The following is a 6,133-nucleotide window of genomic DNA, read 5'->3' on the forward strand; positions in this document are numbered from 1 at the left end:
CCGCCCTTCTAGTATATGTATAATTTATAATGTATATATTATTTTAAATATATTTTTATTGATTCAGAGAGGAAGGGAGAGAAACATCAATGAGGAGAGAGAATCATTGATTGTTTGCCTCCTGCACCCTCCACACGGGATTAAGCTCACAACCCTGGGCATGTGCCCCGACTGGGGATCGAATCGTGACCTGGTTCACAGATTGACGCTCAACCACTGAGCTACGCCGGCCGGGCTAATGTATACACTTAGAGTCAGAATGACTCATTCTGGTTACTGGTTGAGATTTCACATTGGTTCATTAGAGACGCCTTGGGGTCTGGTATCCTTCCCGCTGTGATGACTGCATCTCGGTGGCAGACAGCTGGGAGGCTGATGGATAATGACAGCTGCAGAAGGTCCTTTTGGGTGGACACCATGGCTTTTCCCTGATCCCTGATGCCTTTTCAGGATCCCATGCCTTGCTCCAGAGCCGAAACCCAGCCTCTCATTCTAGGGCATTCCCAGGTGCCTCGGGAGCACACTCAGTTCAGGGCCTGCCCCTGGTCAAGGTGCCCCCCCCATCCCCCGCCAGCCTCAGCCCCCAGCTGGCCCCTCCTGCACCCAGAATGCCTCCTCCGTGCTGCTCTTCTGAGGCATATGCAGTGGTTAAGCAAATGGGTTCTGGCCTTGGAGAGAACTGAGTTAGAATCCTGCTTCAGGCACTTTTATGTGACCTTAGGCAAAGTATTTAACCTCTCTAAGCCCTGGCTAACAACATTCACCCAATACTGATGTTTGACAAACACTCCCCTGTAACCAGCACCCAATTAAAGAAATCAGCCCTGGCCGGTTTGGCTCAGTGGATGGAGCGTCGGCCTGCGGACTGGAGGGTCCCAGGTTCGATTCCGGTCAAGGGCATGTACCTTGGTTGCAGGCACATCCCCAATAGCGGGTGTGCAAGAGGCAGCTGATCGATGTTTCTCTCTCATCGATGTTTCTAACTCTCTATCGCGCTCCCTTCCTCTCTGTAAAAAAAAAAAAAAAAAAATCAATAAAAAATATTTTTTAAAAAAAGAAAGAAATCGAACAGCCAGCACCCAGCCACTGACTCACCACTTTTGGCCACAGATTCAGTTGATCTGTTTTTGAACGTTATATAAGTGCTAACACACAGCATTTTTATTTTCATTTCTGTTTTTTCCCCTCATCCTTCTCTTTCTGAGATTCACCCAAGTCATAACATTGGCAGCAATTCTTTCATTCTCTTGCGACTAGTAGAGCACTTGGGGCCTTTCCAGTTTGGGCTATTGCCAAGACAGCTGTTAGGAACGTGCCAGATGTAGTCTGAAGCCGTAAAAAAATAAACAAGCTAAATCTCTCTTGAACTGGGGTGGAACAAAGTTCTAGACTTGGATGTTATAGTAGAGAATTATTTTTAATTTTTATTTTTTTATTGCTTAAAGTATTACGAAGAGTATTACATGTTTCCTTTTTTTAATTTATTTTTTATTTTTTTTTAAATATTTTTTATTGATTTTTTACAGAAAGGAAGGGAGAGAGATAGTTAGAAACATCGATGAGAGAGAAACATCGATCAGCCGCCTCCTGCACATCTACTGGGGATGTGCCCGCAACCCAGGTACATGCCCTTGACCGGAATCGAACCTGGGACCTTTCAGTCCGCAGGCCGATGCTCTATCCACTGAGCCAAACCGGTTTCGGCGTGTTTCCTTTTTTAGTAGAGAATTATTAATGACAGTAACGTGGCTGGATGGAAAAGGATACAGGGTTTTAGACAAGACACACTTGTCATTGAATTCTGAACTCTTCATGTCCTAATAGTGTGACTTGGGTGGTTACTTGACCTTTTTGAGAGTCAATTTCTTCACTGGCAAATCATAATAAAACTATCTCCCTCCTTTGGCGGTAGCGACGGTCACCCGAGACAGTATCTGCAAAGACCCTGGCTGCGTGCCTAGGGCACATAAAGGTGAGGCTGCACATGCCCTGGCCACACTTTAGGGGCAGCAGGAGAGCAGGTTGAAAGGGAGGAACCTTTCCTCTCCTGGATGCATTTGCTCAGCGTATTTATTCACACCTATCTATCTCCTGGAAATGTTTTTATTACAAAATTAACAAAAGGCAGAGAAATGTTTATATTTTCAAAATGTGTGACCAACTGAAGCAAATGCTTCTAACTGCATATCCAGTTGGTGGCACATCCACGGAGAGAGATGAAAATACAGCACTGACCCCACGTCCCTGGTGGGTGGACTCTAAGGACAAAAGTAGATAGATAGATAGATAATCATTATATTAATAACTTAGGAATCAAGATTTTCAGCATAAAAGAGACAGGAGTCTAAACTTCAGAAAAGTTAAATAAAAATCCTCCAACCCAAGCATGTCAAACTCACAGGCTAACTCGAGTCACATAAACGAGGCCTGTGGCCCTCGGACCGCGAGTTTGACATGCTTGCTCCAACCCATTACTATGGACTGTTGTATGGTAGGTAGTAACTGTCTACTGAAAAGGCCAAGAAGTACTGACACCTAATAGCAATGGGCATCACTGGTGCCCAGGTTGTAAATGTCCTAATTTGAATAAAATATAAGTTCATGCTTTAGCATGTTTCTTCAGTGTACAATTCTATGCTCCATCATCTATATATTGCATTGTGTGCTCATCACCCAAAGCCTAATCTCCTTCTGTCACCATATTTTTTACTCCTTTTACCCTCTTCAACTTCCTCCCCACCCCTTTCCCCTCTGGGAACCACCATACTAGTTTTTGTTTTTTTATCCCACAGTGAAATCATATGGTCCCTGTCCTTTTCCATCTGACTTATTTTGCTTAGCATGATACTCTCAAGATCCACCCTTGCTGTCCTAAATGGTAGTATTTCATCTTTTCTTATGACTGAGCAGTATTCCATTGTGTGCATGTACCACATCTTCTTTATCCAATCACCCACTGAAGGACACTTGTTTCCATGTCTTGGTTACTATGAATAATGCTATAATGAACATAGGGGTGCATACATCTTTATAAATAAACTAGAGGCCTGGTGCACGAAATTCATGCACTCAGCGGGGGCAGGGCCCTCAGCCCGCCCTTTGCCCTCTCGCAGTCTGGGAGCCCTCGGGGGATGTCTAACAGCTGAGGCCCACTGCCCCCGGGGAGCGTGCCTAAGCCGTCAGTCGGACATCCGTAGCGCTTCCACGGAGGTGGGAGAGGCTCCCATCATGGCTGCTGCACTCGCCCTGGCTTCTGGCTGAGTGGCGCTCCCCCTGTGTGAGTGCACTGACCACCAGGGGGCAGCTCCTGCGTTGAGCGTCTGCCCCTTGGTGGTCAGTGTGCATCACAGCAACCAGCCATTCCACCGTCTGGTCAATTTGCATATTAGCCTTTTATTATATAGGATACTACTATAAATTGGCTGTACCGATTTACATTCCCACCAGCAGTGTATGGGGGTTCCTTTTTCTCCAAAACCTCTCCAACACTTATTTATAGTCTTGTTGATAGTCATTCTAACAAGTATGAGGTGGTATTTCATTTATATTTTGATTTTTATGTCCCTTATAGCTAATAAAGTTGAGCATTTCTTCATAAAACTGTTGCCCATTTGTATGTCTTCTTTAAAAAAGTGTCTGTTCAGGCTCTCTGCCCATCAGAAGAAAAAACAAAAGATTCCTCCCTGTCTAGTAGTAGCTGAGCAAATGAGAGACTGACATAAATCAGCCAATGAAAAGCTCACTGTACTTTGAACTTTCAGTTTCCTCCAATGGACTCTTTGTTTACAGCAGCCCTTCCCAAATCCATAGACAAGCCTTCCTCTTGCTTGTTTCTCTGGACTACGGTGTAGGTGCTTCTCCATCACACTGCAGTCGGAGTTGCAATTCCTTCTTGTTTCTGGGGAAAACATTTTGCTGGAGAAATATCTGGCTATTTGTTTAAAGCCAACAACTCCATAAACAAAATTAACAAATAAGTGAACTAGAAGAAATGTTACAAATATAAGTGTTAAAAGTCATGACTGTAAAGAGCTGCTGTAAACTAAGAAAAGTCACATAGCCCAGCTGGCATGGCTCAGTGGTTGAGCATCAACCTATGAACCAGAAGGTCCCGGTTCGATGCGGGCTTGGTCCCCAGTGGGGGGCATGCAAGAGGCAGCCAATCAATGATTCGCTCTCATCATTGATGTTTCTAGCTCTCACTCCCTCTCTGAAATAAAAATGTCATTTTACAAAATCACATACCCAACCAAATTTTTGAATATGCAAAAGCTATACAAAGTTAATGCTTAGCAAAGAATGACCAATAGACATTTGAAATAATACTCAACCCTATAAGTAACCAGGAAAGTTTAAAGGCACTATTTTTCACCCATCAGGTAAGTATGACAACATGAAGTGTTTAAAAAAGGTTGTGCAAAAACAAGGCACTCTCATCCATTATGAATGGAGAAGGTAAATTGGTAGTATTTTTTGCAGGACAATTTAGCAGTATAGATTAAAATTCTTAATGTTTATACTCTTTTGAGTCAGGTCACTTCCAGAAACCTATCTTAGGGAAATACTTGAACATGTGCACTAAGATGTATACATAAAGAGGCTCACTGAATTTTTTTTTGGGGGGGGGGGCCGGGGGGTTTATTGAAAAAATTGAAACTTTCTATGTCAGTCAGAAAGAAAACTAAGGATTGCTGAGCAGCCTTTAAAATGAATGAGTAAATCTATTGGTACTTAGATGAAAAAATGTCCAAGATACAGTGTTGAATGGTAAAAAATAAATTGACTGATGGCAAATCCCATAGTGCAGCCATTGTGATATGTGTCCATCACATAGCTACGTGCGTACATACGTATGGGGTCAGGTGGGACAGAGACTTTCGCTTCTACCCTATATTCCAGTGTTTTGATTAAGAAAAAGGCAGTTCAGAAAGAGACACATCAAGCTATTAGCTGTGTTTACCTTAGAGAGGGGAGAAAAGGGTGAAAGTGCAGGAGATTTTGACTTTTCACTCTATAAACTGTGAACGTGGAAAAACCAAACACAACTTTTGTGAAATTAAAGTTAACATAAAAGGTGACACGAGAATACTTCCAAAAATAAACGCCATGGACCTCCACAGAGTTTACCCCAGCCATTTGCAGTCACAATCCACAGTCAGCAGGCTGGCAGGAGGGCGTGTTCACCCGGTAGTTTTCCAGTCCTCCTCCGTTTACAGCAGCGGTTCTCAACCTTCCTGATGCCGCGACCCTTTCATACGGTTCCTCGTGTTGTGGGGACCCCCAACCATAACATTATTCTCGTTGCTACTTCATCACTGTAATTTTGCTACTGTTATGAATCGTCATGTAAATATCTGATATGCAGGATGCATTTTCATTGTTACAAATTGAACATAATGAAAGCACAGCGATTAATCACAAAAACAATATGTAATTATAGATGTGTTTTCCGATGGTCTTAGGCGACTCCTGTGAAAGGGTCGTTCGATCCCCAGGTTGAGAACCACTGGTTGACACCATCATTGGAAAGACTTCAGAGAACCCCTCCCTCCTGTGATGAAGCATCAATCACCACCGTCAACACCGCCCCGGGCGGGGCTTTACTTCTATTAGAGCCGGAGGTCATCTGTCCAACTTTCCGCAAAGGTCAGTCATTTTAAAAAACAACTGTCACCTGTCGCTCACAAGCTGCGTCTTCCGCGGGGGCTGCGGATATGTACGAGGTTGTGAAATGGGAGGGCTCCCCCGTCGGCGGCGGACACGGTCCCCGCTGACCCGCCCAGCGCCCGGCGCCGCGTGACCAGCAGCGGCGTGACCGGCAGCGGCGTGACCGGCGGCGGCACCGTGACTCTGCGCAGCGCCGGCCCCCCGCCTCCCCGCGCACTCGGACCCGCAGGCTGAGCGACCGCAGAGGCGCCCGGCCATCGGGGGGGCACAGGGAAACCCTGAGAAGGCCCGGCCTGATCGTCCTGCAACGGCAGCGCGCCCCTCCCGGCCGCCCACACGCAGAGCCTGGGCGTCCCGTGCATCCGCGCCGAGGGCGGGGGCCGCCGGCTGACACTGCACGCCCACGGCGCAGGCCTTTTCCTCTTACACCCCCGTCCCTCCGCGCCGGAGGGCGGGCGGCGCACGC

Source organism: Myotis lucifugus, unplaced genomic scaffold, assembly GCF_000147115.1.
Source record: "Myotis lucifugus unplaced genomic scaffold, Myoluc2.0 scaffold_586, whole genome shotgun sequence".
Lineage (NCBI taxonomy): Eukaryota > Metazoa > Chordata > Mammalia > Chiroptera > Vespertilionidae > Myotis > Myotis lucifugus.